A 13,077-nucleotide genomic window follows, 5' to 3' on the forward strand; every position below is an offset into this window, starting at 1 on the left:
TTGAAGTCAGTAAATATGTCACTGCCATAGTCAGGGAACAGTGCCTTTGCCGTTTGTATAAATCAACCCGTCCACAATTCATATTTTATTTCAAAGTGTTCCAGTGTTTAATTGTTTATACAGGTATGAAATTAAAACAGTTTCATATTCTTCTAAAGATATGTATTCATACCTTTTTGTATTAAGAGTAGGTTAAAAATCCTTCTTTGTGTTTACAAAAAGTGTATATGAGCCATCAAAGAAGTTGTGGTTCTGCCAATATCTCTGACATTTAAATAATTCTTCCTTGTCTTGTATATTTCCATCAAATCAGGTACCTTACAAATACATGGCTTTAAATTATTAGCTTCTGATTCCTCTCTAAAGGATAACATTAACAACACAGGTGTTTATTCCAAATTGTTTTACTGGAAAATTCCAAGTTTTAAAAAAAAGAGCATTCGTTTGCTAAAGCTCTCTTTTGTGGGAAAATGGATGTTATGAAATTAATATATTTCTCAGTTAGTGAGAAGGATTAAGTAGCATCATGGATGGATTTTTTTTTCTTGGAGGACCATGAGCATAGCTTAAGCATTAGAATGTTTGTCTTCCATGTAAAAAGCCTTGGTCATCTACAGAATTACAATTTTCATGATCCTCAACAGTGCTTAGGGATCTCTGTTGGTTTCACCACAAACAAAAGAGTGGCAGATATTCTGGAACGATATACACTTGGCTATCATTAGATAAAGAGAAAAAAATGAGGCCCTTGAGCTTCTATTTTGAACAGGTTGTACCAAGTTAAAGTGATTTCTATGTTCACATCCTTAAAAACTTTTGTAATGGGATAGTTTTTTTCCTACAATAAAAAAGAAATTGTACTGCCACGTGGAAAAGATAGAATTTGTTCTGTCTTCAAATCACAGTACTCCTTGAAAGCAAGCAGGAGGTATGGAAAATAGACTCTTATAGAAAAGACAAGTCTCAGAAACGTAGTGATGTTTTAGACTATTGGTTCGTTTTGCGAGGTTGTTTGCCCAGGCAAAATAAGTTATAGAGATTATTTTCACCCTAATCTTACACAGTTGTTGTTACTGGAAGAATCGCATGGGAACAACTCAATGCCATGCAAACGTTTTAATATGGAAGTGTTTTTTTCTCTCTCAGTTTTGAGAGAATTAGGGTACAGATAAATGATCTCCAACAGGAGGGAAAAGGTTTATGTGCAAATATTCTTCAACTAGACCATGTTTTAATACGCATGATTTTGAGTTTAGCAAATTAAATTTAAGAGAAAAAGTTAGACTGAATTGTGTTGGTCCGAACTGTTGTATAAAGCAAATCAAGGTTGTAGCTGGATAATTAGAACTGTTTCCGGAGTATAAAAAGAAGACAGGTATCTGGTATCTTGTCTAAAATAATTCAGATGCATGAAAGACCCAGTCTCCCAATTTGGGCATGAGCTTTCAAAAATTTTTGTTTAATTTTTTAAAATATAATATAGACACAAGATATTTAGCTCAAATCAATTGGTCTTAAAAGTTTAACTGTTGGCTATGAAGTAGTCAGTGAGCTCAAACTGGTCATTCTAGCCTAAACACTGATTATTTACTTTCATATTTCTTATACTTTACTGTTTCATGGAATCCTTCTGATTCAGATACAATGTCACCCTCATACACATAATTGTTGTATGTTACTAACATATATTCTTATTTCTAAGAGAGACTATGGATGTTAATATAATTTTGCAGATAAAGAACTAAGTCACAGAGAAGTAGGAATCCCTTACTAAATATCAGTTGTGTTATCTCATTCAAGGAAATATTTACCAGTGTGAGTTATAAACTATGATAATTGCCAATTTGAAATGTAAGAGGATTGAAATGTCAGAGGACAGGTTGCATACCAGAAGATTTTCTTGAGATTATTTTTCATAAATGAGAGATAGAAATTAGTGGGTAAAGGCAGGAAAATGCTATATAAATATTCTCTCTCTCTTACACACACTTATACACATACACATTGCTCTAATGTCTTATTTCAATTCTTTTAACTTGAATCCCTTTGGTAAACAAAAACACAAACTGATTTCCTGTGATTGCCTATTTATCTACCACAGACAATTCTTTCTCCAGAGGCTTTTCCTTGAACTTACAGATTGAGTTACCATCTTTCTCTCTCCGTTGCCTTATATGCCAAGTACAAGTGACTGACTACCCCTGAGCTGCATGCACAAGATTCATTGCTTGTTCATTCAGATCCTTGCTCTACTGGACTAAGAATTCATTTAAGACAGAGACTTATCTTTGGATTCCAAATCCCAGGCACATAACATATGCTAAAACATGCTTACTAACATGGATAACCAGCAAATTATGTCTCTTAACGCTAACAAATATAATACATAACCTAAAAGTGCATTAAATTATATACCCACGAAGGGAAAGTTCCATTAGATCTATTTGGATGGAATTAAAACAAATGTCCTATTCAGATTAATTACCACAAGCTTTCAATTTCCCTAGGGATTTGTGATAATTCTCCTTCTGTCATTTCATAGTTCTTCCATTAACCAGACACTGAAGTTCCATTTGAAATGAAAGTCAGAGAACTAGCCGGGGTGTTACAAATTTTGGAGCCAGATTAACTGCTCTGCAAACATAATTCCCACAACTTAATTCAAAACAAACACATAATTTAGAAGCATAAAGCTAGCAGAGACCTGTATAGCGTATTAACACAGCTATGATGATTGCCTTCTGTTAACTGCGTTTCAGTTGCTTATTTGTTTCTGGTTGGAGCTTCAGTTTTTATAGTTTGGTTCAATCCTATTAGGCTATTTTCAAGCTTGTCAGCATATGAAGTCAAAACGAATATTACTATGGTGATTGGAAAGAACATAAGATTAATTTGATGTAGAAGGAAAGAACTTTAGAAATAAATGTGAAATGCCTGGAGTCCTACCAAGAATACCCAGCCTCATGTGAGTCTTTCAGCTTGGATTTGCTGCACACAGCTTGCCGGCCTTGGGAGAAAACCCCATGTCAGATGTCACTGGAAGCTGCTCAGTCAGGCACATAGAAGTCACATTGCACCAATGCTATTTGACAACCCTAGCGGTGATTTTTTCTGCTCCAGTAGCCAACTTGTGCAAAGTCAGGGCAAGCCAACACACAAGTAGTTCATAAAAAACGAGGCTGTCAGAATCATCTTTACAAGGCAGTGACTATGACGCTTTGTTTAATGAACATTTCACATGCCTCTGCAGTCAGGAATGATTTAACCACTAAAATATCCAGAAAAGGGGATACTAAACTGTTGGAGATGAAGAAAGCTTCTAACAAAATACCATTAAAGCAATACTCGTTCCAGTCTGCAGAAAACACCTATTTTTTCATCACCGTCTTTTGAGATTTGCTACTTCATTCCTCATTAGCTGTTAGTGTAAACTAAAGGAATTTTCTATTTCTTGATGCCCTGTTACAGAATACTCTAGACAGAGCAGAAATCTATAAATAATGGATGCTACATGCATATATACACACACACAATGCACACTTCTCTTGCATCATTTGTAGTTTTTTCATATATTCAATTAATCTCACATTGATTGTAGATTACTTTCTTAATATGTATTGATTTTTAGTCACTTCCCTAAGTGCTTCATTTATGTTATCATAATATTAGCAATAACCTTGTAAGTTATATGGAACTAATTTTAGAGTAGTTAAAGAATGTAGTCAATGTGATCTAGGACTCAACCCTAATGATTACATTCTGGACTAGTACTTATTTAATTAATAAATTTAGCCTTAGAGACAATCTTGTCTACAATTTTTTTTCAAACATTTCTTTGAGTTCCTATAAAATATGCCCAGGATGTGAAGACATAGCTTCAAGTCCCCTTCTCTGGATGAAATGTACATATTTGACTTTTACTTAAAATCCCAGTTGAACAAAAGTCTGTAGGACTAAAAAGTTTTGGAAAACTACTTTCCTGGTTTTTGCTTCAAGCTACATTTGCAACAATGGGAAAACTGGAGTTGGAGAAATGGTACGCCATCTAAAAGTGATCACCTTACTCTCTTCCTTAGTGACATATTTATTAGCATGACCCAACTCCTCTGAACTAAGTCTCTGTGCAACCATGACACCTCAGAAAGGGACATAGTATTAGCAGGACAAGGTTATCATACCTAACTAGCTTTCACTGTGGGGACTGAAGAAAATTTTTGTACCATGATGAGGCCAGCTGTATATGCCACCACGTATGAACCTACCACATAAAACCAGCAGACTAGCTTATGATTTTCACAATTGAAGTTCATTTTATTTTTATGAATATAAATGCACATATAATATAAAACTGATAATAATTTACATATAAATCATACCAATGAAATCTGTGGAAGAAAATGTCTTCATATAACACATGTATGTGTTTTTATTGAGTCAGTAATAATACTTTCTTTTAATTTCTATGTCCTAAATTCTGATATGCACTGGAAGCAATGTCAGGGTTGAATAATTTAAAAAAAATTTACTTTAATTGTATTTTATATTACGACTAAGATACACTGGTCCCCAAGTTATATATTATATATTGGCCTACTGTATAGGCCTTCCTTTGAACATTAAAGAGCAATTACTAGTCTTCAGTTAGGCAACATGGTATGAAGTTAAGGCTATCAAACCTATTTCTTGTGTGAACTTAAATTTGAATATCCCTGTAAGTGAAAGGGCTTGGTGGTCAGATGGGTCTTTAATCTGGACCTCTAGACTTAGAGATTCAGGAAAACACCTATCCCCTTTGAGTCCAGGTTTCTTAACACACATTGTTTGCAGACTCATAAGTAAGCTATGTAAAGTGCCTTGAGCCTACTGGATGTTCAATTAATGCTTACTATGAAGTTCTAATACCATCGGATTTATCTTCCTAATAGCTTTATGATAATTACCTATTAGTCTGGAAATTGTAATAATATTTAGATGAGTGAATAGACGATGTGTCCCTTGACACATATGGGCTTTTTAATCCAAGCACAGGGCCAATTGTTTTATGTAGGCTTTATTAATGAATTTTGCATCACAAGTACTACGAAATATAATCCATTATTATCTCCTCTTTATAGAGGCATAAACTGAATCTTCAAGATATCAATTAACTCTTTCCAAAGATTCAGGACTGGTAAGTGGTGACCTCTAGATTCTTCTATACCTGTATGATACAGCCACCCTGTATTTCACCCTGTACCTCAGTCTGGGCATATTAAACAATATATGTGTTTGTCTTGTTATAATAGGTGGCTATTTGTTCACTTTCTCAGTATATTTTTATTTCGTTGAGTGAAAAGCTAATGGTAGAAAGGATGTCCACTTTCAAGAATAAACAGTTGCTGATAGACTGATATATTCTACAAATCAAATGGTTTCCCCCCATTAAGCCTCTCTCATCTCTTTCTTCATCTTCCTTTTCAATTATCATTGCTTTCCTGAAGTTTCTGGGCAATTATTTATCATATTTTATCAGATCAAATATGGATTTCCATATAAGTAATATGTATCATATTTTCTAGGGTTGTTATTTTATATATGTGGATTAGTTTTCATATTTAGTACTTTTTTAACTATACAACATCATTTTAAACTCTTTTTGTTGGCAACTTGTTTTTAAAACATCACCAGGGTTACTGACATTTATTTAGGACAGTATATGTAAGTATAGCTCATTTGTTTTAATTGTGGTTTGTTATCCTAACATGTGAATGTAGTCTATTTCACTCCTGGAAAATAATTAGGGTGCTTGTTATGCTCCACTAATACAAAGGGAGCTGGGTTGGGTGTCTTAGTAAGTAGCTCTGTATAGAAATCTGAGTGTTTCACTAGGGAATTATAGGAGTAAAACCAGTGCGTCATAGCTCACTCACATGTTCAGATTTACCAGGTGATTTGGGGTTCTCTCCTTTGTAGTGGCACTAATTTACTCAGTAATTTACTGAGTAAGAAGTGTTACCTTTCTACATCTTTATTATCACCATCATATTATAAGATTAACCAATTTATGTCACTCCTTCTTTACTAATTATTATTTCAGAAATTCATTGTGACTGTTAATATTTGTTACACATTATTGGCATTTGAATTGCTTGCTCAACTAAAATGCTTGCTCTTGTGTTCCTTATTCCTTTGGAGTTTTGAAAAAAAATAGTCTTGGTTTGTCCTCTCATTTAATTTTTTCAGTTGCTTTATCATATACAGGTTTGTTTTTAATCTAATGGAGTTGCATAACGTATTTTTAAAGTATTCCTGAGTTTCGACTTGGTTAAAAAGTCTTTCACTCAGAAGCAGTCCAGTGCCAGAGGAGGTGGTCTACTGGCAAGGATCACTTAAGCTTTGCTAACCTGCCCCTTAGTGAGGGTTTTACCAGAAATATAATACTCTTTCTGAGGCCTCTCACAGGCCACTTCTCAACCATTCATTCTATTTATTTTTTATTTTTATTTTATTTTTTTTATTGTGAGAATACGGTACAGAGGAGTTACAATTACATGGGCAAGATAATGAGTACATTTCTTATCAAGCATTGTTGCCTCCTCCTTGTTTCCCTTTCCCATTCCTTCCCATACTGCCTCCACCTCCCCCACCTGATACTCCCCCCCCCAAAGTTGTAAAGTTCGTTTTTCGACATAACGATTTATACATCTCATTGTTGCAATGGGTCCACCTGTATCCCTAGTTCAATGATTTGTTTTTGCCCTTCCCCTCCAAAAATTATACCAACATCAAATACAGTGAAAGCAGGGTTATACCATGGGGGAGGGACATACAAAGAAACATAGAAATCATCTTATAAATATGTTAGAAACAATCACATGAAAGAAAAAAACATTTGAATACTTATCTTGGGGTTCATTTCACCTAACATCAACTTATCTGACCTTTTCGGGTTTTTCCGTCTATCACTTTTTGCCAAAAGCTGGCACTTGGTTGTGAATACTCTCTAAACCCATATTCACTATTAATATTCCAAAATTCTTTGCCTAATCTATTTTAACATGGTATTGATGATGGAAGAAACAAATGATCAACATCAATATTGCCTACATTTATATAGGTGTCAGTGAATCTTCCCCATCATTTTTTTGAATAACATATAAAAAAATCTATCAATATCATAAACTTTTGGTGGAATTTTTAATTTTATACTGAAGAAAATGTATTTTATAAGTTCACTTACAAGAGTCAGTGGAGATTTCTCTCAGATTTGGATTTAAGCAAACATCTCTCAATGTAGCGAATGGTTTCTCATATTTCACAACAGAGATTTCTCTAACTGTCCTTGTACCTAATGGCTAATTAATAATTATTAAATCTGTTGTGCTGTGGTGCCAAATCATTTAGATAAGAAATGAAATGCTTAGTTCATCATCTGGAGGTTGGTGGTTATCAAATATCCAGATGTTGTGAGGTAATGCAGATGTTCGCTATAATTTAGAAAAAATGTCATTTACATAATTGTTCCATTTTTTGCCCAAATATATTGATATAAAAATGGACAAATGTCTTATATACTAATTCCTCAGGCTATTTTCCTATATAACCCCAGCAACTTAAATTAAAACCAATAGGGTCTGGGGTGTAACCCAGTAGTAGACTGCTTATCTACCTATCTACCATTGCTTAAATTCAATCTTTAGCATCCTAAAAAAAACCCAAAACAATGAATGTTAGTAAAATGTTTGAACTCATTGAAGGAAATTTGTTTTTTAAAGATGTGAAGTTCCATATCTTAGCTATGGTAAAAAAAAATGCTGCAATAAACACAGGTGTGCTGGTAGCTTTAGTATGGTCTTGTTTGTGATCATTTGGGTAAATGCCCAAAAGTGGGATTGCTGGGTCATAGGGGAGCTCTATGTGGAGTCTTTTGAGCAACCTCCATATTACTCAGTAGATAAATGGATCAAGAAAATGTGGTATATATACACAATGGAATTCTATGCCTCCATCAGAAAGAATGATATTGCCCCATTTGTTAGGAAATGGAAAGACTTGGAAAAAATTATATGAAGTGAAGTAAGCCAGGCCCAAGGAAACATAGGTCCCATGGTTTCCCTTATTTGCAATAACTAGTATATGTCTGAGACAAGCAGAAAAGGTCAGATAAGTTGATGTTAGATGAAATGAACCCCAAGATAAGTATTCAAATGTTTTTTTTTCTTTCTTGGTATTGTTTCTAACATATTTATAAGATGATTTCTTTGTTGCTTGTATGTCCCTCCCCCACAGTATAACCCCTGCTTTCACTGTATTTGATGTCTGTATAATTTGTGGAGGGGAAAGGGAAAAACAAATCGTTTCACTAGGGGATGTACAAATCATTATGTCGAAAAATGAACTTTACAACTTTGGTGGCGATGGACAGGGATAGTAAGGGGAAACAAAGGAGGAGGCAACAATACTTGATAAGAAATGTACTCTTCATCTTGCCCATGTAATTGTAACCCCTCTGTACGGTATTTTCACAATAAAAAAAAAAAAAGGTGAGGTTTTGCTTTGTAACAATGGTTCACAATTAAGCGGGGGTGGAGGGTGGGGGAGGAAGTGTAGTTGTGGAGATGGGAGGGAAGGGTTGGTAGGGGAAAAACAAAGGAGAAGGCAACAATGCTTGATAAGAAATGAACTTATTACCTTGCTCATGTGATTGTAAACCCTCTGTACAGTATTTTCACAAAAAAACTTATTTAAAAATTTACTATTCTAAAATGTAATCTCACTAACATAGACATGTTGGTAATTTAAAAATTAACAGCTTGGATTCAAGGGACTTTAGTGTGATTATGTCTCATGCAGCCTAAAACACAAGGCTATTTAAATCACATTTAGTGTGGGTTATTCATCAGAGTAATTACTTTATTAATAATACGTATTATAAGGAGAGGTGAAATCACTTGGAAGGTCTTTTTCATGTTTTTGCTATCTTGTAACAATAATTCAATACTTTCTATACTGGTCTAATTTTTATTTGCCATGATGAAAAATTAAATAACTTCAATTCATCCTATATTTTGACACTTTTGTAGAATATTCTTAACATCAGGAATGTTAAGTCTGCTGGGAGTAGTGAATTATACTCTAAATAATCTTCTTTCAGCACAAAATTTGTAGATAGGAGATGTGTATTCTTTTTATATTAACTTACGTTAATTTTAGCATGAGTTACCATTTACCCCTTAATATAGCTGAGTGTTTTTATTACTTACCATTGACTAAAATTCACTCTCCATGAAGGTGTACCATGGTGGCTTACATATCATTAGCATGCAGTAATAAACAACATACACAAAAGCTACCAGCACAACTATGTTCATTGCAGCAAATGGATCAAGAAAATATGGTGTATATATACACAATAGAAGTATACTCTTCCATCAGAACAAGTGATATTGTACGATTTATTAGGAAATTAAAAGACTTAGAAAAGATATATTAAGTAAGCCAGACAAAAAGAAAAAGAGGCTGCATTGTTCTCATTTGTAGTAAATAGAATGTACCTATAAATCTACAAGTAAATACACTGGATGATGAAAGACAAAAATATACCAGGATATGATAAATTATACAGGTTTCTAGACATTCACACAGTGAGACTAAAGGAGGATATTCTTGGAAGATCACAAAGACTCAATAACTATGTGAATATGATCATATAAAATAATAGTTATCAAAATGAAACCCAAGAAATGAAAACAAAGAGTTTTGTTATTGTTTTCATTTTCTGTATTTTTTTTGTTTGTAAGTTTATCTGTCTGGGGAAGGTTAAGGGACCACACAAAAGTTGAACATTACAGTATTGACACTCACAAGGCACTATTGTGAAAATGACATATACATTCCCCACTTGTGTGTGGGGAAGGAAGGGAAAAACTGTGAGAGAGTGAGGGAAGGGGTGATACTGTGCAAAAGAAATATACTCATTACCTGCAATTGTAACCTCTCTGCACATTACTTTTACAACAACAGTAATATATATAATAAAATGAATAGATTTTTTTAAAGACCGAAAATCAAAACCAGGATATAATGCACACTGTTTTGAGATCTCATATGTACTATGCTTCTCAATGTATATAAATTGAGAAAAAATAGAATATTGTAAGATATTCAGAACCTCAAAAAATAAACAAAACAAAAAGGCAGACAGGAATTCTAACCTTAAAAGGCAATTTATTAGTGTCAGCAAAAAAATAATGGGAATTATAAAAAGCATTTTTCAAAAGTATGAGTATAATTAGAATAGATCCAAGCATTTAATTATCACATCTGCTTCAATTTCTCCAGAGCTGTATAATTAAATGGTGTTTCAAATTGTTCTTTTATTAAGCTCCTACTACTTGTCAGGCAGTGAATTAAGTATGTTCTATATATTGCCTATTTTTAAAACTCTTGTAATGAACCCTACAAAGGAAGATATATTACTATTTAGAGTGTTGAGAATTTGAGGGCTAGAGAGAGTGAGATCCAGGAACACAATGAAGGTGAGTGGGGAAGTAATGATTAAACACTTCCAATCTGCTGGACTTTTAAATCAATATCCTCTTGTCAGCATTGCTCTGGTCCATCAATGATGCCAGGAGGTAAAATTAGAACTTGATAATGACCATGGAGTAGTTTTAGTTTTATAGTTCTATTGTAGCTTATGTAAATCTTAGAATCACAGGACTTGCCTTTTATTGGTAACATCTAATATAAAATTCAAAAACTAATCCAAATAAGAATCACGATTACATCTCATCTGATTGGTTTAATTTTTGAATATCCTGGAACTCTACTCACCTCCAAATAGGATAAAGAAGGATTATAATAAATTAAAGTAGCAGTATCTGAAATGGCAAAGTATTGCCTTTAAGGGATCTTAGCAATATTCTCCATTCTTAAATAAAGTATATTAGTACTCAGGACAATGCTACTCTAAAATATGGGACAAGAGTATTGGAGGAAATGGAAGAAGATACACCGTCTTCTCATCTTTTCCTCTTCTTTCTCATTTCAGAGGAAGAAGGTCATCTCTTTGCTCTTCCTCATTTCAGAGGAGTCCTCTGTACATCCAGAGGGAAGGGACAAGCTGTCACTTTAGGTCACCAGGACCCAGAGAATGTTCTGAGGAAGCAGACTTTGCTAATTTTCCCCACCATTTATTATCATTGGATCACATTCACTTCGTCCAATAATACTTTTCTAGAATTATCTACATCCTCATTAAACTTGTCATACAAAACCACACAGATTTCCTCTTTCTTTGGGTCTTTGTTCCTGAAGGTTCTTATGCCATAAAACATGGGGATCACAAACTAGAATTCCTAAAGAGGCAAACATCAAAAAAGGTACTCAAAAAGGGTAGGGTGGGGTCAAGGGGCAGAAGTAGAGGACTTAAAAGGAGAAGAGAGGAAGAATGCAGTCAAGTATCCAAAGTATATCCTACAAAATTAAGGAGAGTTAGCCGGGCGCTGGTGGCTCACGCCTGTAATCCTAGCTACTCAGGAGGCTGAGATCTGAGGATCGCGGTTCAAAGCCAGCCCGGGCAAGAAAGACCGTGAGACTCCTATCTCCAATAAACCACTAGAAAACCGGAAGTGGCGCTGTAGCTCAAGTGGTAGAGCGCTCGCCTTGAGCTGAAGAGCTGAGGGACAGCACTCAGAGTTCAAGCCCCACGACCGACAAAAAAAAAAAAAAAAAAAATTAAGTAGAGTGAGGGAAGAGTGCGTAAGGGAGGGAAAGGATGGGTGAGAATGTTGAAAGGGGTGACACTGATCACGATATATTGTCGTCATAAACTGATTTACTCAATGAGAATTCCTTTGTACAACTACTTAAACATCTGAAATGAATGTATTTGCTCTTGTTAATGTTTTTTTTTCCAAAAAAATAGGGACTTTCAGCCATGAATGTTCCTGTAATGAGGAAATTCATCTTTTCTACAAAATTGACATAATGTGTTGTTAAAATACATTATCTTGTAGTGTTCATAGTTTCCTCTTCTCATGTTTTAAAAAAAATTTTATGTGACTACAGAGGTAAAATTCTGATAGGGCAAACATCATATTCACCAACCTTTTCATTTGTTTATATCTCATGTTATCGACTTCAGATTTTCAGACATGCTACCCGTGAAATAGACTTGCATTACTGACTGAGGAAGTGTAGCTGACCTTGGAGATCAAGTAGCCAATATCCTCATTATGCCAAGGAGGAAACTAAGCTTTAGAATTAAAGTCATATAATGGGTAGTCAAAATGTTAGATCTACAACATCAATGTGAAAACATCAGAAGTACTTTCCCAGAGTAAAAGGGAAAATTTTGTGCTTTAGCTTGAGATCTAGTCAAACATGGCTCTATTTACTTTCAATAGAAAAAAGAGGGATTTTTTTTTTGGCATTGATATATCAGGATTTGGAGAAGACACTTGCTGGGCAGATAAAGCTTCATGTCTGCCAGGGCTAGACAGAAAGCCTGCTTGAAATAATATATACAAAAAAGAAGTGCTGGCAAGCATAAGGGGAAACTCAAAAGAGATATAACAAAAGTAGAGAGTAGTCTAAAGACCAAAAAGAGGAACTCTTTATGAAAGTAAAAAGCCTTGATGATTATAGTCAGGAAGCAAGAGAAGAGATGAACTGAGCAAAACCTGGTTTATTACTATTGCAAGAGTATGAAAAAACAGAAGATATGATTTTCTAGTTTCTGCAACTATAAAGTTTTTTCATATAATGCCAAAGTCAGAAGTATTAAGACAAGATATACATGGCAAATTTAATTGGAGATCATTGATATGCAGAGTATTTACAATGAGATATATGCTTGAGAACTATAGAGGGAAGTGTATAGTAAGTTTTGTTTCATTTTCACTGCTTGGAAAAGAAGAATCAATACTCCACAATTTTCACAATTGGCAATAAAAGCAGAGCTTACTTAATTCTAAATGTCCTGGCCTTATCAAATGCAATGAGAGCAGACAAGGCAGAAGGATCCGGAATCACATTCTGAATTGGGCTTGAGGGGATTCCAAGAACAGACACATTTATTGATGCTCACAGAAA

This window comes from Dipodomys spectabilis, unplaced genomic scaffold (assembly GCF_019054845.1).
Source record: "Dipodomys spectabilis isolate Male_0828 unplaced genomic scaffold, ASM1905484v1 ptg000234l, whole genome shotgun sequence".
Lineage (NCBI taxonomy): Eukaryota > Metazoa > Chordata > Mammalia > Rodentia > Heteromyidae > Dipodomys > Dipodomys spectabilis.